General features: G+C 39.2%; 1 long non-coding RNA gene across 2 annotated transcripts in view; it reads right to left on the minus strand.

The window, feature by feature from the left end:
• The window catches only part of LOC136872455 (uncharacterized), a 51510-nt gene extending 26025 nt beyond the window's left edge, over positions 1–25485 (minus strand). Inside the window, exons 1-4 of one of the 2 annotated variants that reach the window (XR_010859906.2) lie at positions 25429–25485; positions 17224–17338; positions 9435–9582; positions 9005–9153 (exon numbers count right to left, since the gene is read on the minus strand). This is a non-coding gene — a long non-coding RNA (uncharacterized lncRNA). Of the gene's footprint in view, positions 1–9004; positions 9154–9434; positions 9583–17223; positions 19658–19925; positions 20747–25428 lie in introns of those variants that run through there. The other variant, XR_011018072.1, reaches the window with a different exon arrangement.
• Positions 25486–25632: the final 147 nt, after the last annotated feature.

Raw genomic sequence — 25632 nt, forward strand, 5'->3', positions numbered from 1 at the left:
TGGAAATCGCCCAGAACTAATCGAGTTGCTTTTCCTTGGATCTTTTCCAGTTCCTGAATTAAGTAATCCTGGTGAGGGTCCCATATACTTGAACCATACTCTAGTTGGGGTCTCACCAGAGACAAATATGCTCTCTCCTTTACATCCTTACTACAACCCCTAAATACTCTCATAACCATGTGCAGAGATCTGTACCCTTTATTTACAATCATATTTATGTGATTACCCCAATGAAGATCTTTCCTTATATTAAAACCTAGGTATTTACAATGATCCCAAAAGGGAACTTTCACCCATCAATGCAGTAATTAAAACTGAGAGGACTTTTCCTATTTGTGAAACTCACAACCTGACTTTTATCCCCGTTTATCATCATACCATTGCTTACTGTCCATCTCACAACATTATCAAGGTCATTTTGCAGTTGTTCACAATCTTGTAACTTATTTATTACTCTGTACAGAATAACATCATCTGCGAAAAGCCCCTTTACACATATCATTGATATATATATAAGAAAACATAAATGTCCAATAATACTGCCTTGAGGAATTCCCCTCTTAATTTTTACAGGGACAGATAAAGCTTCACCTACTCTAATTCTCCGAGTTCTATTTTCTAGAAACAGAGCCACCCATTCAGTCACTCTTTTGTCAAGTCCAATTGCACTCATTTTTGCCAGTAGTCTCCCATGATCTACCCTATCAAATGCCTTAGACAGGTCAATCGCGATACAGACCAACTGACCTCCTGAATCCAGGATGTCTGCTATATCTTGCTGGAATCCTACAAGTTGGGCTTCAGTGGAATAACCTTTCCTAAACCCAAACTGCCTTCTATCAAACCAGTTATTAATTTTGCAAACATGTCTAATATAATCAGAAAGAATGCTTTCCCAAAGCTTACATACAATGCATGTCAAACTAACTGGCCTGTAATTTTCAGCTTTACATCTATCACACTTTCCTTTATATACAGGGACTACTATAGCAACTCTCCATTCATTTGGTAAAGTTCCTTCATGCAAACAATAATCAAACAAGTACTTCAGATATGGTACTATATCCCAACCCATTGTCCTTAGTATATCCCCAGAAATCTTTTCAATTCCAGCTGCTTTTCTAGTTTTCAACTTTTGTATCTTACTGTAAATGTCATTGCTGTCATAGGTAAATTTTAATACTTCTTTAGTATTAGTCACCTCCTCTATCTGGACATTATCCTTGTAACCAACAATCTTTACATACTGCTGACTGAATACTTCTGCCTTTTGAAGATCCTCGCATACACACTCCCCTTGTTCATTAATGATTCCTGGAATGTCCTTCTTGGAACCAGTTTCTGCCTTAAAGTACCTATACATACATACATACATACATACATACATACATACATACATACATACATACATACATACATACATTATCATTATAGACTGTTATGCCTTTCAGCATTCAGTCTGCAAGCCTCTGTGAATTTATTAAACGTCGCCACAATCCTCGATTTGCAACTAGTGTTGTGGCCTCATTTAGTTTTATCCCTGTTATCTTTAAACCGTTAGAAACCGAGTCTAACCATCATCGTCTTGGTCTACCTCTACTTCTTTTACCCTCCATAGCAGAGCCCATTATTCTCCTAGGTAACCTATCCTCCTCCATTCGCCTCACACGACCCCACCACCGAAGCCAGTTTATGCGTACAGCTTCATCCATCGAGTTCATTCCTAAATTAGCCTTTATCTCCTCATTCCAAGTACCCTATTGCCATTGTTCCCACCTGTTTGTCCCAGCAATCATTCTTGCTACTTTCATGTCTGTTACTTCTAACTTATGAATAAGGTATCCTGAGTCCACTCAGCTTTCGCTCCCGTAAAGCAAAGTTGGTCTGAAAACAGACCGATGTAAAGATAGTTTCGTCTGGGAGCTCACTTCCTTCTTACAGAATACTGTTGATCGTAGCTGCGAGCTCACTGCATTAGCTTTACGACACCTTGATTCAATCTCACTTACTATATTACCATCCTGGGAGAACACACAACCTAAATACCTGAAATTATCGACCTGTTCTAGCTTTGTATCACCGATCTGACATTCAATTCTGTTGAATTTCTTACCTACTAACATCAATTTAGTCTTCGAGAGGCTAATTTTCATACCATACTCATTGCACCTATTTTCTAGTTCTAGTAGGCTTTCGGCACAATCTGCCATTAAGACCAAATCGTCAGCATAGGCCAGACTGCTTACTACATTTCCACCTAACTGAATCCCTCCCTGCCATTTTATACCTTTCAGCAGATGATCCATGTAAACTACGAACAGCAAAGGTGAAAGATTACAGCCTTGTCTAACTCCTGTAAGTACTCTGAACCAAGAACTCATTCTGCCATCAATGCTCACTGAAGCCCAATTGTCAACATAAATGCCTTTGATTGCTTTTAATAATCTGCCTTTAATTCCATAGTCCCCCAGTATGGCGAACATCTTTTCCCTCGGTACCCTGTCATATGCTTTCTCGAGATCTACAAAACATAAACACAACTGCCTATTCCTCTCGTAGCATTTTTCAATTACCTGGCGCATACTGAAAATCTGATCCTGACAGCCTCTCTGTGGTCTGAAACCACACTAGTTTTCATCCAGCTTCCTCTCAACGACTGATCGCACCCTCCCTTCCAAGATGCCAGTGAATACTTTGCCTGGTATACTAATCAATGAGATACCTCGATAGTTGTTGCAATCCTTCCTGTTCCCTTGCTTATAGATAGGTGCAATTACTGCTTTTGCCCAATCTGAAGGTACCTCCACTCCATGCTAATTTTACTACTCTATGAAGCCATTTCATCCCTGCCTTCCCACTAAAAATGTAAGTATTTTAAATATCTCTTTTGGATTTTTTCGTCTGTATTCTGTCGGATTCCAATATAACGCTTGCGTATTCTACTTTGGGCCTGACGAGAGAGCTGTAGACGTGTATACAGGTTTTTAGGACTTTAAAGGGTTTGACATTCCTCATCACAAATCCTAATGTCCTGTATGACTCAGCAACTACCTTCTGTATATGTGGAGTGAAGGTGAGCTCTCGGTCTAATAATATCCCGAGGTCTTTAACCTCATTTACTGGTTTCAGGTCATCATAACCTAGTTTATAGTTAAAGGAAATACACATTTTATTTTGAGTGAACGACATGGATACACATTTCTCTACATTTAGATATAGTTGATTTTCAGTCGTCCATTGTGGTAAATTACTTAAGTCAGCCTGGAGAAGTTTGCAGTCGTTAATGGTGACAATCGATTTGAATACCTTAAAGTCATCGGCATACAAGAGAGAGTTACATGTTACAAACTTACCTTTAGTATGAGTGTAAAAAGGCTGATGATGCCCTTTTAAAGGGCAAAACATGTCCCTTTAGACCTTAGTTTAATAGGATGTAAGTCCTAACTTTGCAAATATCATTTGTATTGAATAGGTTGACTAATAAAAATTTTGATAATCTTAAATTGATACAAGAGAGGGTCCGAGAATTTTATTCGTTCAGGTAAGTCATTGATTAGCACCAGGAACATCCACGGCCCTAGATTAGAGCCCTGGACTATTCCTGAATTTACAGGATATTCTCTGGATGGGTTTCTTTGATATATTACATACTGCTTTCTATCTCTTAGGAGCGGAAAAGACATAGTAGTGGGTAAGATAATCCAAGCATATTTAATGATATGTTCATTTTTTCTTTCTTACAAGTGTTCAAAAGCACTAGTGAAAGAAATTCTCTAGTGTAGTGTTCTATAACAGTGTTCTCCCCAGAAAGTTTTGTCAGCCGGACGGCAGGAATGAGTTTTCGGGTGGGGGAATGCTACGTAAGAAATTAAAATGATAACATTTCAATTTATTCCACTCAGAGCATTGACAATAATATCATACAGGTAAACATTAACTGCAAAATTTAATTATTTTAGTGTTATTATCATCACCAAAAAGACAGAACAGAGCATTTTGAATTTCTAGTGTTTTACTGCACCTTCGTAATCATATAACACTGAGGCTTAAGACCACGACCACCAATCGAGTGCTCACATGCAATTCCACGCTTATCCAGGCACCGCTCGCACACAACACTACGTGACAGTCAAGCTAAACATTTATAATCCGATGTAATTGATGCAATTATGCTGACAATAATGAAGATTTTTATCATTTAAATGAACAGTTTTGCAGTATTTACATTTTAATTTGGAGCACCGAATGACTCAAATAGGTATTAACCTAGATATGTGCTGGTTACATAATATTATGTTAGCCAGGCGGTCTGTGAAAACGATAGGGCACTGTGCCCACTAAAAAGGTCTTGGGGAGAACACTTCATCAACAATTCATCCCTCTCAAATTTGCTTGTAAGAGAATTAACCACCTTAGGATAACTGCTAGCTGTTGGAGGGAAGCTGTTCACAATTTCTCTAGCCCTAATGCCACTTACAGCGCACTGAATGAGATACTGGAATAAATCTCCTGTTTTAATATTTATGTCATGAATTCTTTCGAATTGCTTCCAAAATTGTAACCAGTCCTTTACCTCCCTGCCAAACTTTGCTGATTCTAATTTTGTTAATCTCACATACTTTCTATTAGCTTCAGTCTGTGCTTTTGTAATGGAATTCCTATTGGCTTCCATAATCTCACTTCTAACTTGAACATTTGAGACCTTTTGATGTTTTTCGTCAAGTTTATCACGATAACTATCGACAATGGAGTATTCATTATCATATATACCATTATCTCTATCTAACAACAAATCTAATACCTTTGCATCCAGCTGCAATAGTTCCATATACAACCTCTCCAGTTTGGTCAACAACATTCATATCTTTTCATTATCAGCTTCTTCAGAACATATTAACATATATTTCCCTCCTGGTCTTCATAAATGATAACCGGACTTGTTTCCTTGCTTTTACCAGCCTTTGCCGTTTGTACCTTTTAGTCTTTGTTATAATTGATCGTCCACAGGTAACACAAATAACGCCTATAAAATCAAGTAATAAATCACATTGGGATCACCATAAATGTCGAGGTAGTATCAACCAAGTTTATAAAAAACAGAATTTTTAATACTACATTTCTTTCTCAAGCTATATCATTTAACACATTATGAACATAATATTAAAGGACTTAAAGAGAAAATCAACAATAAAAAGATAATCCCTAGCTTTTTTTCTTTTTCTTCACAGCCTTCCTGATCATAAGGTCTAGTTTCTTAACAGTTGGCATGCTTCTGGTCTGGTGGCATAAGGTGAACTGACTCTATGCTTGAAACATTAACTAGTGTGCCAGGACTCACTGCTGATGTTGTAGTCAATGAGGCACCTCTTCTTTAGATCTACTAAAAGATTATAATGATAGTCAGCACTTAGGATGGGTGGCTGTACATCTGCAATAAAAAATGTCCACGAAAAATTGTGCTGTAAACCCAGGTCAAGTCTCAATAGGCGCTCTCTATAAATGCTAATAAATGTGCCACTGGCTGTATAAATTTTTCACTCTGCTTTCTTGTGGCGATCACCAGCCAAAGGGAGAACTATAGATCAGTGGCGGCTGGTGGTATCTGAAGCTGAGTGTTGCGCCAACATTTTCAGTGTCACATTTTTATAGCTTACAGAAATAACAAGAAACTCTATTATCGTTAAGTAATGAACTACATTCCTACTAAAACTGCAATATATCTGGCAATTACAACCCAGGAAATAAGAGGCTAATTATACACCGTAACTACAGTTACTCTTAATAACGTTACTGGCTTTCTGTCTAACGACTTTTTTTACGGTTTTTGGAGACGCCGAATTGCCGGAGTTCTGTTACATGCCAGTAAATCTACTGACACGAGGCTGACGTATTTGAGCACCTTCAAATACCACCAGACTGAGCCAGGATCGAATCTGCCACGTTGAGGTCAGAAGGCCAGCGCCTCAACCGTCTGAGCCATTCAGCCTAGCACAGTTACTCTTGCCTCACTTGAATTGAAAATTTGCCGTTCTGTTTTTCATTGAAGCAAGATGTCTGGTCTGGTATGGCGTGGAAAAGAAATTACCCAGCAAGTTGGCCGTGCGGTTAGGGTCGCGTAGCTGTGAGCTTGCATTCGGGGTATAGTGGGTTCGAACACCACTGTTGGAAGCCCTGAAGATGTTCAGTTTCCCATTTTTACACCATGCAAATGCTGTGGCTGTGCCTTAATTAAAGCCATGGTCGCTTCCTTTAAACTCCTAGCCCTTTTCTATTCCATCATTGCCGTGAGAACTATCTGCGTCAGTGAAACATAAATGAAATGTATAAATTTAAAAAATCGAAATGAATTACCTTTGCAAGAGGAGAGAAAGTAGGAATGAAGTAATCTCCGCAGAGTGGCACAATCTAAAGGGGACATTTGGAACTGTTTCTCAGTAGGGGACTTGCTAGTCTCGTGCAACTCCCTGAGACCGATACTGGCGAGCATGCAACCTGATGCTGTGCAGGCTTAGGCTCGTCCCTGCTGAGGCACATTGCGCCGCGCTGTCCGCTAGGGAGTTGCCGTAGGAAAGTAAACCCCCTGAGTTCGATTCGAAGCCAGCAGCGTTTGTTGGTCCGTTATGAAGCATTAGTACAGCAAGCGACCGATGATGGTTGATTTTAACATTTTATCGAATATATTTTAGGTTTATTCAACTAAAACATTAGAAGAAAAGACAACTAATGAAGTGCAAAATTATTGGGAGTTGTGCAACCCTGCAACAATACCACACACCACCCCTGCTATAGATATGTCTGCTCCTGTGTCAACTAGATATCTGCCACGGTTTCTGTCACTTAAGAAGAGGGAGCGCGAAATATGGTTCCGGCTACCTGCCACCGCTAGTGTAGAGCGTTCTAGTTTGACTGACAACAAGAATTAATGATGGAAGATGGCTGGTATGAACATAGTCTCTGGCATTTCTTTGCTCCATGGTGATATTTAAAGTGATACAGCGCAGTGATCCGTTAGGGTTAAAACGCTGACCTGCCCTTGAGCTTGACCGGTTGCAAGATCTCCTTCATAAAGAATACGAGCTATCCCATGATAAAAGTGAGCTGCTTCTTGAAGACACTGTTTTTAATTCACTGATAGCCAACATTAATTCAGCAATCTGCACTTCCAGTTGTGAAATATGATCGTTACTGGGACCAGACTTTTGATCGGTTTTATTAGATAATGGGCAACTGCATAGTTTGAGCACAAATATTCAGACCAGATGCTAAAAATTCTGCCATTTTGTCAGCCATAATGGCTATAGTGTCCAGATCATGTTTACTGATAGCTAATATACAATGTACCAGTAATTTTACGGGGAGCCTCTGAATAAATATGGTTTTCAAAATGCTGTCCTTCACCAGCATACCTGCTAATGTTCTTGTCTCTCTTAAGACCAGAGTTGATTTCTTATCATTCAATTTTAAATCTGTTAATGGTTTTGTCACTTTTCTGTTTTCTGATTCTTCAAACTCCTGGATTAGCCAGAGTGGCACACGTTCATGTTAAAAAATCGAAAATTAATTCCAAGACATCTGCCTCCAAAGATGCAACAACATTATTAAATTTTGTGATTTCACTTTTAATAGCTAACGTTGTAAACTAAGCTTCAACAAAGTAGTTCCTTTCAATGAAACATCCACTACTTCTGCATGCTCCACTACAGAGTCTTGAAATGGTAATTTGTCCAACATGTAGTTGCATGCTGTAGTGAAGAAAATTTTTATCCATTTGAAGAACTGTCTCATATCATCTCCAGCCTCACTTCCTCACTTAATATCCTATCTTGCAGCTCCAGTTACAAGATCGTTGTCATCTTTCTGACAACTCTTGCTACTGAACTTTATATCAGTAATGCATTTCAATCTTACTTCTAGGGGTCAATGAACTAGATGTTAGACCCTTTAAACAACAAGCATTGTCATCACTTACTACTACAATCCATTAATTTATTGGGCCACTTTATGTATGGAGTTTCTGCTTGCAACATGATGTACTGTATGAAAATGGGGACTGGAATAGACAAAGAGAAAAATCACCATATTAGATGCCATGCATTTCATTAAGGCTGTCTGGGATTCTGTGGAGCAGAAAACCTTTTGGAACTGCTTAAACGCAGCTGGCTTTTGTCGTGCTCCTGGTGATGACACTGTGTTATTCAGCAACCACGCTGCTAACCGGCAAGCAAAACTGAACATTCCTGTGGCTAACGGCTTGCTCCCCAAAGGTGCAACTTAATCCCGTAAAGTTCAGGAATTCAAGGCCTTTTCCCGTAATCATGCAACTGTACGACGGCTCTTACCCGAGTTGGAAATCAATGACAAATAACATTTTCAGGACTAGAGAAACTGTGATCGTACTTGAAATAACAAAAGTTCATGATGCGGTGTTCCTAATCCAGATATAGGCTACTGTGTCACGCTACAAATGTTCGCTACAATTCACTGTATCACTCAACAAAAAATACATTTGTAAGTTTTGAATGGAATATGAAATACAAGCTATAGGCTCACTGTGTTACTCAGCAATCTCGCTGCTAACCGGCAAGCAAAACTGAACATTCCTGAGGTTAATGGCTTGCTTCCAAAAGGTATAACTTATCCTGTGAAGTTCACGAATTTAAGACCTTTTTTCTGTAATCACGCAACGGTGGTGTGGGCTCTTACCTGATTTGGAAATCACATTTCTATCACAAGGGATGAAAAATAACATTTTCAATGCTGGAAAAAATATGATTGTACTAAGCGATAATAGCGAAAATTCGTAACACGTTTATGAGGTATTTTTATATAGTTTTCATACGTTGAAAATCGGGACTTCGAATTTACGACATGCTAAGCGTGAAAATGTGTTAATGACGAACGCACTAACGAGGTTTCACTGTACATAGTGAAAAAGGTCACAGGATACAATAGACTATTTCAGAGCAACGGGTGACATCATCAAACAGAAAGTAAATTGTCCTACCTTTTTAGGAACTGATGTCAACTAGCAGCAACCACACGATGTATTCGCCTGATCTCGGATCTATGTTGCTCCTATCCAGACTACAGCAACAATTCTGACTGGTCGGAAGATTCTGAGAGAACTTGGGAGCACATGAATGAGCTTCAGACCTGAAGAAAAGGAACAAAATACGTAAATTTAAACAGTATACATGGCAAAAAGTGGTCAGTAAAAATAAATATCGTAAGTAATACCATTAGAGTAATCTATACTGATACAACTTAACAGCTCATGGAGCAGATATCTTGTGAAACAACAGTATAACCTTTAAACATTTTCTATTATACTGTATTTATTCCCATAATACATAGAGTAAAACAGGCACCAGGTTCCAATAAACTATTTCAGTGCTATAGGTGACCTTGCCAAAACAGAAAGGTAATTGTCCTACCTTTTAGGAATTGACGTCATCTATAAGCAATCCCACGATGCATTCACCTGAGCTCAGATCTACGTCGCTCCTATCCAGACTACGGCAACATTTCTGACTGGTGGGAACGTGCTGAGACGACATGGGAGTAGGCAAAAGTGCTTCTGACCTGAAGAAACAAGAAAAACATAAGTAAAGTTAAATAGTATGTACTACAAGAAGTGAGAAGAAAAATATAGATCCTAAATAATACCATTACAGTAATCTAGACTGGTACAATTGAACAGCCAGAGAAGCAGATGTCTTGGGAAATACACTGTACAAGCTTTAAACATTTTCTATTATATTAATACACATTATATAGCAGGTATAGCAGATATTTTAGATTCAGGAGGTCAAATAGACTTTATCGCTATCAATCTATCCAAGGTTCTTGATTGGGTAAATCATGGGAGACTAATGGCAAAAATGAGGGCTACAGGACTAGACAAAAGAGTGACTGAATGAGTAGCTAAATTTCTAGAAAAGAGACCTCACAGAATTAGAGTAGGTGAAACTTCATCTGAACCAGTAATGATTATGAGACGAGTTCTACAAGGCAGTATTATCAGACCTTGTATTCATAAATGATATGAGTACAGAACTGGAATCATAGATAAGGTTTTTGCAAATGATGTTATACTGTGTAAAGTAACAAATAAATTACAGGATTGTGAGTGACTGCAAAAAGATCTTGATGAAGTTGTGAGATCAAGGAATGCTAAATGGGGTGAAAAGTCAAGTTATAAGTTTCTCCAAGAGAAGTCCTCTCAGTTTTAATTACTGTGTTGATGGAGTGGAAGTACCTCATGGAGATCGCTGCAAGTACTTACGTGTTAACATAATTAAAGATCTTTATTGAGGTAATCACATTAGCAGGACTGTAAATAAAGATTACAATTGTCTTCATATGATTATGAGGGTATTTATGGGTTGTAATGAGAATGTGAAGGAGAGGGCATGTAAGTCACTGGTAAAAACCCATTAGGGTATGGTTCCGGGCCTCTCAAAAAACTGTAAAAGTAGTTAGTGGGACATAAAACCAACAACATTATTATTATTATTATTATTATTATTATTATTATTATTATTATTATTATTATTATTATTATTATTATTATTATTATTATTATTATTATTATTATTATGGTTGCAGTTAATGGGACCCTCACCGGGATTACTTAATTTGAGAACTGGTAAAGATCCAAAGAAAAACAGCATAATTTGATCAATTCCATAATGATCCAGACTGACAAGTATTTGATGTTAAATGGGATAAGAACGGGTCCACCTATTCAATACACAATTATTAATGAGATTACAACTATATTTTCATTTAAATATCATTGGCTATATTCCAATTAAAAACTGAATGGGACTAGTTTCTACTTTAAATATGAGGTCATGCTCAGCTGTTACATTAAACCAAAATGGCAAAGTTTTTAAAAACACTGAAAACACAAAACATCTAAAATATGTAATAAAACAAGACACTTCAAATGTTCACAAGTCTTTGATATCGTTGATTAAAAAAATTGAAGAATAATATCAATGTCCCTCAGTCATTATATAACGTAGATGTTATTTAGTGAAATTAATGTATATATAAGTTAGGTGCACAAAATCAACCATAGTCTTGATTGCTGTGACTTAAATAATGAGTGGATGTGATGTATTTTAAAAGTTGGCTGAGGGGCACATCTATAAAACCAAAACAACCAACGCAAAATCGGGAGGTCGTGGGTTCGGATCCCACTGGTGTCCGGTTGGCCATTTTTGTTCTATACTTAACATCTCTTCAACACATACTAAATGTACGTAACCTGACCTAATAGGTTGAAAGTTGGTTTCGAAAAAAAAAACTGTTAAATACAATGGCCCAGTAGATGTTCGTAGGCAGCTGCCAATAAGGATCGATTGTATATTATCCAGAATAGATGTCCCCCCTCTCACACAGCTCCATGGGTGTCTTTCTACTAAGACAATGTGCGCCACACTGAAACAATGTTGTGCGTTGGACAGCAGACAATGGTGTGATAGTACACTGACTGACAGAGCAAATGCAACACCAAGAAGGAGTGGTCAGAACTTTATGCCAATTGCAGGGTAGACTGACGTCACTGAGGTATGCTCATGATGTGAAATGCGCCGCTGTGCTGCGCACGTAGCGAACGATAAATGGGACACGGCGTTGGCGAATGGCCCACTTCGTACCGTGATTTCTCAGCCAACAGTCATTGTAGAACATGTTGTCGTGTGCCACAGGACACGTGTATAGCTAAGAATGCCAGGCCGCCGTCAACGGAGGCACTTCCAGCAGACAGACGACTTTACGAGGGGTATGGTGATCGGGCTGAGAAGGGCAGGTTGGTCGCTTCGTCAAATCGCAGCCGATACCCATAGGGATGTGTCCACGGTGCAGCGCCTGTGGCGAAGATGGTTGGCGCAGAGACATGTGGCACGTGCGAGGGGTCCAGGCGCAGCCCAAGTGACGTCAGCACGCGAGGATCGGCGCATCCGCCGCCAAGCGGTGGCAGCCCCGCACGCCACGCCAACCCCCATTCTTCAGCATGTGCAAGACACCCTGGCTGTTCCAATATCGACCAGAACAATTTCCCGTCGATTGGTTGAAGGAGGCCTGCACTCCCGGCGTCCGCTCAGAAGACTACCATTGACGTGCACGCCTGGCATGGTGCCGGGCTAGAGCGACTTGGATGAGGGAATGGCGGACCGTCGTGTTCTCCGATGAGTCACGCTTCTGTTCTGTCAGTGATAGTCACCGCAGACGAGCGTGGCGTCGGCGTGGAGAAAGGTCAAATCCGGCAGTAACTGTGGAGCGCCCTACCGCTAGATAACGCGGCATCATGGTTTGGGGCGCTATTGCGTATGATTCCATGTCACCTCTAGTGCGTATTCAAGGCACGTTAAATGCCCACCGCTACGTGCAGCATGTGCTGCGGCCGGTGGCACTCCCGTACCTTCAGGGGCTGCCCAATGCTCTGTTTCAGCAGGATAATGCCCGCCCACACACTGCTCGCATCTCCCAACAGGCTCTACGAGGTGTACAGATGCTTCCGTGGCCAGCGTACTCTCCGGATCTCTCACCAATCGAACACGTGTGGGATCTCATTGGACGCCGTTTGCAAACTCTGCCCCAGCCTCGTACGGACGACCAACTGTGGCAAATGGTTGACAGAGAATGGAGAACCATCCCTCAGGACACCATCCGCACTCTTATTGACTCTGTACCTCGACGTGTTTCTGCGTACATCGCCGCTCGCGGTGGTCCTACATCCTACTGAGTCGATGCCGTGCGCATTGTGTAACCTGCATATCGGTTTGAAATAAACATCAATTATTCGTCCGTGCCGTCTCTGTTTTTTCCCCAACTTTCATCCCTTTCGAACCACTCCTTCTTGGTGTTGCATTTGCTCTGTCAGTCAGTGTAAATGAGATGAAAAGTTAGGTTGTAATGACTAGCGTTCAGATGTTCAGGAAATGTATTTTTTTTCCCAGTCTTTCATTTTGGCTATTTGTTCGAAAAGCATGAATTGGATGTTTCTGAGCATATTTAGGCTTACTTTATAGGGCATATAAATTCATATTTTAACAATTTTTGTTTTGTTGTGGTCATATTTCCATCATTTTAGTTGTTTAAGGTCATATCTTTTTTTTTTGCTAGTGGCTTAACGTCGCACCGACACAGAGAGTTCTTATAGTGAGGATGAGATAGGAAAGGCCTAGGAGTTGGAAGGAAGCGGCTGTGGCCTTAATTAAGGTACAGCTCCAGCATTTGCCTGGTGTGAAAATGGGAAACCATGGTAAACCATCTTCAGGGCTGCCAACAGTGGGATTCGAACCCACTATCTCCCGGATGCAAGCTCACAGTCGCATGCCCCTAATCTCACAGCCGACTCGCCCGGTTAAGGTCATATCTTCCATGGAGAAATGTACTTTGAAAGTGATGTCCGATGTTGCATGTGTAAATGTGTTTGTGGCGTTGTGACGATGAAGATCGGGCCTCAGAGCTGAATGACGTTTATTATATCTTGTCTGAGTTTACATCTATAATCTATTAGTTTCATGGTCTGTATTGATAGTTCAAGTACAAGTATGAAGAATGAGTTCTCCACCTAATCAATACTGGATATGTCCTTGAGCATGGTTAGGAGTGTGCTGCACATTGTTGCGTGTACGTCGTTTTACTAGTATTTACTAGTATTTATTCTGTACAGTCACTATTAAGTAGGTTCTCTAGCAGCTGAAGATGACCTATTTACGGGTCGAATCCGGTACTGTTTTTTTATGTAAATAATATTGACACTATGTAAAATAAAGTATTGATTAGGTGGAGAACTCATCCTTCATACTTGAGTTTACATCACTAGTTTCAGAATAACTTCCCTTAGAGTAAAACTTGCACTGTAGGTATTTACGTCCACTGGAAAGTCACCCTTTTTAAGGGAGAAGTAAATACAAAAAGAGCTTATATTCTTATCTTAGGAGTTGTGGCCTGAGACCACCTTTCTTAAAAATTTCAACAGAGACAATTTTCAAGGCTTCATATTTACATTAAAAGTGATAGAGCTAGAATAAAGGTACCTAAAGAAAGTGTTAAATTAAGAAACTGCGATAAAAAGTTTGGGGAGGAATGCTTCTTTACCAAATGAAAAATCCTCTTCTGCAAAGTGTGCAAAGTTAAAGTAAGTGACATAGAGCATAGCAACACTGCTAGACACAAAAATGCTGAAATGAATGGGAAATAAGAAGTACATATTTTATTTTTTTCTATATTTTACTTCAACTAAATATTCTTGTGCCCACGGCATTTGTCGGTACATTCTTAATTCTGATAACTAATATAATTTTCATTGGTTTGCAGGAGCAGCAATGTCATCTCTGTCACCAATAGTGTAAGACTGTAACCTGCAAATATAAAATAAGAGTTTTGTCTGTACATTGCTCAGAATGTAAAAAGAATGGTATTTCTGTATTAGTCGTGTCCGCAGTAACAAGGAAATGCACTTTTTACTTTTCCATAATTTCCGTCTGTCTGTCTATCTATATGTACGTACGCGCATCACGAGAAAACGGCTGAAGAGAATTTAATGAAAATCAGTATGTAAAGTCGGGGAATGGTGCACTACAATCTAGACTATAAATCATGTTATTCACGCTGAGTGAAATGGTAGTTTTGGGGAAGGCCTAAAATGTAATTCTCAAATATTTGTTATTAGTGGTCCTATTGTAAATATACACTACGTAACTGAAGTTATATAGAATTCAATTTCCGATCATTTATGCCTTATACATTTTTACCGTACTGGCTATGATAACAGAGATTCATTAATTTGTATTTTTGTTGCTAAGTCCATATCAACGCCTAGCTATGAGAAAATGGGTTAACAGAATTTAATGAAAATCGGTATATAGAGTCGGGGGATAAGAAACTACAGTCTAACCTATAAACAATTCTATTCATCCTGGATGAAATGGTAGTTTAGGGGAAGGCGCCTACAATTTAATTTTTAAATACCTACGTTACTGGACCTATAAAAAAGTACTACATAACGAAAGTTACAAAGAATACAATTTCAGAACATTTATATTTTATTCAGTTTTACTGTACAGACTATGATAAGAGTGGTATTTCAGAGTCAGAAGAAAACTAAATGTGAAGGCCTACAATATCGCCCATGAAATTGATCAACAATACATTGACTATTGTTTGTTGTGATGTTCTTTGTCTCTTACGCTGCCACTCATCTCCGATAGATGGGATTACTGCTGTGTACCAAGAGTTTAACAGTCTGCCCGAATATTGGTGGGAAATAGGTGGGGAGTTAGATAACTTTCTTCTTTAGTATGCCATTCCTCTGGTTCATACATTTTCTGATACTGCTGGTACATAACACACTGGTTCATCTCAGTATTCTTCCAGGTATTTCATCCTTACTCTGACGCGTTGACTGGAATGATCCACGTGCGCACTTAATGAAATAATGGCAGAAGTTCGTTTATGACCTGGTCTAGAATTACAATTTCGGCCTATTTCAAATTATAGTGCCACAGTTCACTAAAAAACACAAAATTCAACCCTAAAAATGCCATTCCTTGAGAAAAGCTTTTTCCACTTCACTTTTATTAAGTTCTACATTCATTTTATTCCAAATTAGTAGCAAAGACGGGGTTTCTCCTCTGGCTTGGAGGAAAAATTTGCCTCAATGTCAGATAGTGACCCCCCCCCCACCTGGCCAGTGAAGTGAACTCCTAGGAAACAGATAAGTAAAAGGGCATAGTTTATGCCCTGGGACTCTCCATAATTCACCCACGCACTCACCCCCCGCCCAAAAAAAAAAGAGTGTTCATGGCTCACGGCTGTATGCGGCCTGGCCATTCCATCTCTGGAACTTTGGACTGTTAGATCGGCAGCATAGTACTGTTCATTAAAAGTGAGAAAATGTGTTGTTTTTAATTTGATCGAGTATTTCAAATGACAGCAATGCTTTTAATCATGACATTCCTACTGGCGTCCTTGTAATGACCTATGTTGATTTCAGATGGGGAAACCGTTAAGACAGACTTTCTGAGGATGTAAAAAGGCAGGTGGAGAGTGTCTGCAATTATAATGAAAACTCCTCAACTTGACTGTGGCTGATGGTAGGCAAGAGGGCCTACCATTACAATAATAATAATAATAATAATAATAATAATAATAATAATAATAATAATAATAATAATAATAATTTTGTGTGGCTATTTCTAGCCGGGTGCAGCCCTTGTAAGGCAGACCCTCCGATGAGGGTGGGCGGCATCTGATATGTGTAGGTAACTGCGTGTTACTGTGGTGGAGGATAGTGTTATGTGTAGTGTGTGAGTTGCAGGGATGTTGGGGACAACACAATCACCCAGCCGCCAAGACACTGGAATTAACTAATGAAGGTTAAAATTCCTGACCCGGCCGGGAGTCGAACCCAGGACCCTCTGAATCGAAGACCAGTACGCTGACCATTCAGCCAATGAGTCGGACACCATTACAATGAAAATTCCTTAACCCAATCTTCACATGAGAAAAGACGTTTGGTGACTTCCCCGTCGCGTTTCTAGGGAAATGTTAAGAGCTATGTAATTTAGTACAATCTTACTCACAACGTGTACACTACCTAACCTAGAATTCTGTATACAATGTAGAATTCCCTAACGAAGCAAGGGTATATCAGCTAGTATAAAATAAAAAATCTTTGGTACTGACTGCAGTTTAATGAAAATAATTAATTTATGATAAAGATTAGTGGAATTAAGTTAAAAGAACTAGTAAAGAAACTAACTGAAGTAATGCATCAAAACTGTATAATGAATTGTATCTTTAATATAAAAGAACTAGTCGCAAAAAGTGTTTAGTGGAAGTACATATGTTTGGTCATATTTTCAATTTTTTGGTTCATATTTAACTATTTTTAAGAAAATATTTGCCAGCATATTTGGGCAATCTTTAGGTCCTAAACATCCAAACCCTAGTAATGACATTAGTAAGCTTGAATAGAGTTGTTAAAAGTAGGGAAGGGATTTTTATGCATGTACATTGTGAACAAAAGACATACTTGTAAGAAACATACAAATGGGATCTAACTGTAGTTTGTAAAAGTTTAATTTTTGTAAGACCGCGTGAATTACATGGACCTCGAACTGCATAGGCTTGAATAACTGGGGCTCTACTGTAAGTAAGGTCACCAAACACAATTCAGAACAGACAAACGGAAACATTACTTACCAATACAAAGAGTGCAATATTCAGACATGGCATGTCAGTGAAAGTAGTTCCGATTTTCCCACAATTCCATATCCTTCTTCATCTCCAGCAACCTCCTTTCAAAGATACCTCCAATCTGAAATACAGTATACGGTAATATATTAGAACACAATTTGTCACTTACCGGTACTTCTTTCGAGTTATTAACTTGACTACGCATTCCATCATTAAAGCAAGAGCTATTAACAAATTATAAATTAATACAGTTCAAACTGTTCTCATAAATAATTTCAGTGGATTGCATTACAGTGCAATTGCTAACACTTTTACTGAATTAGATGCTGCAATAAAGTAGGTGGGAGTGTGTGAAAAATTCCTACTTCTCCTGTAATAATGATAATGCCATTTGTTCTACATCCCACTACTTTTAAGATTTTCACAGGCATTAAAGGGCCATAATTTTGTCCCTTAGGAGTTCTTTCAGGTGCCAATGTATCTCATGACACGAGGCTGGCGTGTTTGAGCACCTTCGAATATCACTGGCCTGAGTCTGGACTGAACCCACCAACTTGAGCTCAGAATCCCGGTGCTCTACTGTCTGAGCTACTAAGCCGGCTTACATTTCTTTTATAATTCTGACATTTCATATTCTAAAATTCAAATTGGAATTTACATTTTTTTCTACAACAATTTACAGGTTGTCAATAACCTTTAACTCTGTTTTGTTCTTTTGGTTTCTTTGCGAGTTTTTTTAACGTTGCACTAACACATCAAAGGTTTGCAGTGATGGAAGGATGGGAAAGGGCTAGGAATGGGAAGGTAGCAGCTGTGGCCTTAGTTAAGGTACAACCCCAGTATTAGCATGGTGTGAACATGAGGAAAACACAGAAAACCATTTTCAGGGCTGCCGACAGTGGGATTCGAACCCACTATTTTCTGAATGCAAGCTCACAACTGTGCGACTCTAAATGCACAGCCACCTCGCTCAGTTACCTTTAAATCAGGAAAAACTCTTATCAGTAACAACAAAGAATATGCCTTGATGGTTCCTGTTGTATGCAAACCCTAACAGAATCCAAGTTCATGGGTTAAGCTCCAGTGGTACAGTATTATGACAAAACAACCATGTGACATTTGGAATAAAGTTTCTTCACTCCAACCTACAGATCTTAAAAGAAGACAATATATGGTTAACGCAAGCCAATGGTAAACTAATATTTTGAAAATATGCTCTGAATGTTCATGCCATTCAACAGTATGAAATTACATCAACATGATTCTTTGAGAGAGAGACATCTTGTTGACAGACAAGATGGTATTCCAGAGCATCCCATTTTCACGTCAGGCAAAATGCTGGGGCTATACCCTAATGAAGGCTGCTAACTTTCCAGTTCTTACTTATTTCTATCATAGCATTGTCAGAAACCAGAAAAAAAGAAATTACAGCTTTGATAGTTTATTGTCATAACGTTGTTTAAATAGTGAAATCAAATTTTGCCATTGAGCTTTTAAGTGTCAATTCTATCAAATATAATAGGACTTTCCAAGACAATCAGCCCTCCTCTTGGTATATTTACTCTGGGTATAACATACACTCTTACACAGGTCTACTGTAAACCACTTCACACAAATAGATTTGCCAGTAGGAAGATGTCTTCAACTGAAAAAAAAATATCAAAAATTGGCTAGAAAACAACAATGGCATTGGAACTGAAATCACTGGATTGAAACTATATTTTGTGGAGAGCCTATCTATGTGTGTGAAGATGTAGAGACTAAACTTAACCTTTTTATGTTTTCATGTTTGTCCTTGCCTTCTATTTCTTCTACTCCCTCTTCTAACACTGACCTGCCACTATCTTCATACTATTATGTGTTCCTTTCTTGTTCCCATCTCTTCATATATGACTTATAAAGGTGTCAAAGTGTCAAGCACTATGGCCTATGGCCTAATCCCGGGTGATCCAAGCTGGCGGATAAAAATACTGAAGAAACACTTGAGTTCGGTGTAAAAAGTCTTATCGTAAATATAAACTCACTATCTAGCTGACATAAACTTACATCTACACACCTGATGCTGCAAACCCAATCTGCTTAATATTCTGGCTATAACGTGGGAAAAAGCACCTCTTCCCATGACCCTCTCTGGTTAGCTTCCATGTAACTTTGTTTCAGGATATGAAGCTTTCTGAAAATCTGACTAAACAGTTGTTGACTGAAAGACTGAAATCTATTTAATTGTAGTATAATACTAAAGTTAGTTCATATTGTAACTATCAGCAAGAATTTCCAGAGGTCTCTTCCAAGAAAATTATTGAGTTTATTGAAAGACTGTTTCCAATGAGATGAAAGTACATGGCCATGAACATTCATCAACAGACTAGAGGCAGAATGTCACTGACTCTAAAAAAAATTAAAAAGTTAGAAAATTCCAATTAAAAATCCAGTATGGTACCTAAATATATTTTTTTTTGCTAGGGGCTTTTACGTCGCACCGACACAGATAGGTCTTATGGCGACGATGGGATAGGAAAGGCCTAGGAGTTGGAAGGAAGCGGCCGTGGCCTTAATTAAGGTACAGCCCCAGCATTTGCCTGGTGTGAAAATGGGAAACCACGGAAAACCATCTTCAGGGCTGCCGATAGTGGGATTCGAACCTACTATCTCCCGGATGCAAGCTCACAGCCGCGCGCCTCTACGCGCACGGCCAACTCGCCCGGTACCTAAATATAATGGTGCCACACTTTATGATTCATAACTCACCAAGTTACTCTTGCATTTCCAACACAGTATATTTCTTCTGATAATGTTATGAACAGGAAAATTCTGTAGTGAAGTAATGGCCCAATCATGAATCATTTGACAGAAAATTACATTTATGCACCATTTCCATATAGAACATACACATATACTTGGAAGCCTCCATGGCTCAAGCAGCAGTGCGCCGACCTCTCACCACTGGGTTCCATGGTTCAAATCCCAGTCACTCCATGTGAGATTTGTGCTGGACAAAGTGGAGACGACACAGGTTTTTATTCGGGTACTCCAGTTTTCCCTCATCTTTCATTCCAGCAACACACTGCAATATCATTTCATTTCATCTGTCAGTCATTAACCATTACCCCAGAGGAGTGCAACAGGCTTCAGCAGCCGGCACAATTCCTATCCTCACCGCTAGATGGGGGCTTCATTCATTCCATTCCTGACCCAGTCAGATGACTGGAAACAGGCTGTGGATTTTCATTTTTACACACATACTTCATTACAGACTCTTGTGCCTAACAGCATTCAGTCTGCAACCTTCTATGAATGAACTTAGTGCATCCACAATCCTCTATTTGCAACCAGCTCTGTGGCCTCGTTTAGTTTCATGCCTCTTATCTTTAAATCATTACACCACCGAGACTAAACATCACCACCTCGATTTCCTCCTGTTTTTCCTCACTGGCATGACTGAGTCAATTTTTCTCTTAGGTAACCTATTCTCCTCCATTTCTTTCAACTTTTTTAAAAATCTGCTTTATGTCGCACTGACACATCTTATGGCGATGATGGAAAAAGAAAGTGGGAAGGAAGCGACCGTGACCTTATTAAGCCCCAGAATTTTGCCTAGTGTGAAAATGGAAAACCACAGGAAACCATCTTCAGGGCTGCTGACAGTGGAGTTCAAACCCAGTATCTCCCAAATTCAATCTCTCAGCTGCACACCGTCACTGTATGGCCAACTCGCTTGGTCTAATTTCTTCTATTCATCTTACAAGATCCCACAATCAAAGCCTGTTCATATGAAAAGCTCCATCCATTAAGTTCATTCGTAACATACTGTAGTCCCGCTCCATGGCTAAATGGTTAGTGTGTTGGTCGAAGGGGTCCTGGGTTTGATTCCCGGCTGGGTCAGTGATTTTAAACTTCATTTGTTAATTTTGACAGCTTAGAAACTGAGTTTGTATGCCATCTTCAGAATTAGAATTCATCATAGGTAGGGCCTGAAACATGCTGGCTCAGCATGGTTTCCAAAATGTCTTACCAATGTTTCACTGAATATGTATCAAACTGTTACTAGATCTTAGGTGTTTCCAGCTTTTATCGATAGAGGGCGGCCCCCTCTGTCAAGAGCATTGATGATCTTGTCTCGACTAGGTCTTTTAACTATCTTCTCCTTGATATTTATTTTGTTCAGATGATGGGGAAGAATAATAATATGGGGCCCTCATGCACAGGAGCGATGTTATTACCTTTCAAATGGATGTATTTTAGATTTAAAACCGTGCTAAATCACTGCACGATTAACGTGTTCTGAAGATTGATATTGAGGGTAATGTACCATTTTGAATTTGTAAACGTCTTTGCCCTCAGTTGGAATTATGGTTTGTGTGTCGACCAGAAGATTTATTCTGGCCGTACACAGCGATGTTTGTGGGTGGTCTATGCGTGGCCATGAAGCCACGACACGTGCCGCTGACGTCTGCGGTGAGTTGAACTATTTGGCCACTAATGATGTTTGTCCTTATTGATTTTTGGTTTTATTGTGCTCTACGAGTTGGCTGGATTTACCTATTAGCACCAGTGGCCACTGTTATTTGCCTTTAAGGCGATTTGTTCGTATGGTTGAATGAATGAGTCGAGTAATAAGATGGAGTATCGGTCTTTTGAATTTATGTTTATCTGTTCATTATCGCCCCTTTTCCCTCAGGTGCTGTCTCTTCTCCTTATTTAGTGCACGTTCCGATCGTTTTCAACCTGGACGTCGCCATGTTGATTTATTTATTTCTTGACCGCACGCTGGCCCGTGTTAATCTAATTGATTTATTTCCCGTTCTTTTCCCCATTGTATCTTTTTCTCTTTGCCTGCTGGGGTTTATTTTTTCCTGGGTCTTTTTTTTTTTGTGTGTGTGTGCTCCTTGGTGTGTGGGAACCTAATGAATAGGAGATCGTGCTATTGTTTGAAAAAAAAATGAAAGATATATGGAATGTTATAAAAAAAGGGATAAAGTAAGGGTGAAATGAATAAGGTACTCCCGACTTGTATTTAAGTATTAACCCTCAATAAATGGGAGCAATCGATTTAAGGCCTAGCCTAAAACTATTCTCTTGGCAAATGTTGCATGCGAAGTCGCCAAGAGTAAAAAATGCTAAGATCCCTTGCATAATTTGTAACTGTGCATGTGTGAATTGATGAGTTCAGGATACCATGATTGTCATTCGGGCTAACCTGTATACGTATGTATTACTCAATTATGATCTTATATTTTCCTTTTCTAATGAATTCTCTAATTAACATTGAGTTTTAATAAACCATCATTTATCACTTATTTGGATTTTGACTCGAAGTAGTGTTAATTCACGCTTGTACTGATTTAGATGAATAACATTTTCAGTTCAGGGCAGAGTTATTTGCCCTTCCTGGTTGCGGTTCGCGTGTAGTTTCCTCTTCTATCCTCGTCGTTGTCTATGTATTTATGTCAGATTGAGGGTGGGAGTGGCTCAGGCCCCATCCTCACAAGTTGCCTATAGGCATCAACTCGAAAGACCTGCAACCAGGCCTATCTGGAGGCCACATGCCATTATTTATTATTAACCTAACCCCATGGCACAACAGCCCTGAAGGGCCTTGGCCTACCAAGAGATCGCTGCTCAGCCCAAAGAAAGGAGAAATTATCACCAGAGCTCAAGAGATATTGGGAACGAAAAAGAGCATCAAGGAAGAACTAGTCATCAGCGCTCCTTAGTGGGCTTAAATCAATTATTATTATTATTATTATTATTATTATTATTATTATTATTATTATTATTATTATTATTATTATTATTATTATTATTATTCCTAACATAGACTTCATCTCTGTGTTGTAGTTCCCTCCTGCCATGTCCCCGTCTGTTTGTATTATAAACATTCTCACTACTTTCATGTAAGTTACTTCTAACTTATGAGTAAGATGATCTGAGTCTACCCAGCTTGTATTACCTTGCAACAAAGCTGATCTGAAGAGTGATGTAAGGATAATTTTGCTTGAGAGTTAATTTTTTTTTTTTTTTTTTTTTTAAATACATATATAGAATACCATTGATCGCAACTGCAAGCTCAATGCATTAGCTTTGTTCTACCTTGATTCAATTTCACTTAATTTACTATACCACAATCCTGGGAGAATATGCACCATAGGAAGTTGAAATGATCCACCTGTTCCAATTTTGAAACCAACTTTAAAACTTACATATGATAGAGTGAAGGCGTATGTTATTTTCTCACCTTAAACTGAAGGAATGGGGCAGTGAGTGCCTCTATTAGGAAGGTGGTGGTGGTGGTGGTGGTGGTGGTGGTGGTGGTGATTATTGTTTTAAGAGGAAGTACAACTAAGAAACCATACTCTATATAACACTAATCCGAGAAAAAAAAAAATGGAAGGGATCCAACACTTTGAAAAATCAAGGCGTCGACCAAAGGAAGACAAGGGCCAGGAAGGGCATGAAAATGAAAGAATCCCTAGGCCTCGAGTGCTCTAATACCGTCAGGGTCAGAAAAGAACAAGAGTTCACAAAGGGAGGTCGGATAGGATAGATGAAAGTGAGGAGCCTGGCACAAGTAAGTGGAAGCAATGCCAGAACTCAGCTAAGGGTCCTGTGGTTGCCAACCTACGCTCCCAAGTTGAGATCCCCTGGGGCTCTTTTAGTCGCCTCTTATGACAGGTATGGGATACCATGGATGTTATTCTACTGCCCCCACCCACAGGAGGATCTTTTAGGAAGAAACCTTTTATTTATACAAAGTGCACAGTAAATGTAAATGGACAAATAAGCAATACAGTAGTGGTTAACTAGTTTCCAGGATGCTACTGAATAGTACCAACATCTGATGCAGTTATCATTTTTTTTTTTTTTCTTTTTTTTTTCACCAACACAGGAGGTCTTATGGTGATGATGGGATAAGAAGGCTGCTAGGAGTGGCAAGGAAGTGACCTTTATTACAGTACAGCCTCAGCATTTGCCTGGTGTGAAAATGGGAAACCACGGAGAACCATCTTCAGGGCTGCAGACAGTGGAGTGCGAACCCACTTTCTCTCGATTGCAAGCTCACAGCTGAGCGTCCCTAACCGCACAGTCAACTCACTCGGTAAATATGCAAAGTTTGAGGCAGATTCCCTATCTGTTGTTTTCCTAGCCTTTTCTTAAATGATTGCAAAGAAATTGGAAATTTATTGAGTTATTCCAATCCCTAGCTCCCCTTCCTACAAATGAATATTTGCTCCAATTTGTCCTCTTGAATTCCAACTTTATCTTCATATTGTGATCTTTCCTACTTTTAAAGACACCACTCAAACTTATTCGTCTACTGATGACCTCCCACGCCATATCTCCACTGACAGCTGGGAACATACCACTTAGTCGAGCAGCTCGTCTCCTTTCTCCCAAGTCTTCCCAGCCCAAACTTTGCAACATTTTTGTAACGCTACTCTTTTGTCGGAAATCACCCAGTACAAATCAAGCTGCTTTTATTTGGATTTTTTCCAGTTCTTGAATCAAGTAATCTTGGTGATGGTCCCATACACTGGAACCATACTCTAGTTGGGGTCTTACCAGACTTATATGCCCTCTCCTTTACATCCTTACTACAACCCCTAACTACCCTCATAACCATGTGCAGAGATCTGTACCCTTTATTTACAATCATATTTATGTGATTACCCCAATGAAGATCTTTCCTTATATTAATACCTAGGTATTTACAATGATCCCCAAAGGGAACTTTCACCCCATCAACACAGTAATTAAAACTGAGAGGACTTTTGCTATTTGTGAAACTCACAACTTGACTTTTAACCCCAAATTTGGAAAGATCACAGTATGAAGATGAAAGTGGAATTCATAGGAGAAATTGAGGAAAATAGGCTATTTCTTTACAGGAAGAGTGGTCAGAATACCAGTGGCACTCGCTGTTCAAGAGATTTATCCATCACACACTGAACAGGTCTGTTACAAGAAGTTCAAAACGATACGGTATCGCAATTAGTTCAGAAGCTCACCTACAGTGTGATAGTCCACATTACGCTTTAAACAAGAAATTCACCCCATTTCTATAATAGTCGAAGCCAGCCTAAACATAACCTCCATCTCACGAAAAACTACTACTAAACAAATCTGATATGAAGGGTACATTGGGACCGAAACTGTTCGTTTTGGGGATATTCTGCGCGTGCTTATAACTATAGACTGACGAATTATACTCACAAAACAAATCATTTTTATTTGGCCTTAGCGGCTTGTGTGAATACAGCATAAACACGGCGAGCACAATCGATTGAAAAGCCATTAAATAATCGATTATTCTAGACTATATAAAAAATAAAATAAATCGATAAAAGTAAATAAATCGACGCCTATTTACACATAAATGCAGCTGAAGGGATCGAGAATAACGAAATACTGTCACTG

Source organism: Anabrus simplex, chromosome 4, assembly GCF_040414725.1.
Source record: "Anabrus simplex isolate iqAnaSimp1 chromosome 4, ASM4041472v1, whole genome shotgun sequence".
In the NCBI taxonomy this organism is placed as follows: Eukaryota; Metazoa; Arthropoda; class Insecta; order Orthoptera; family Tettigoniidae; genus Anabrus; species Anabrus simplex.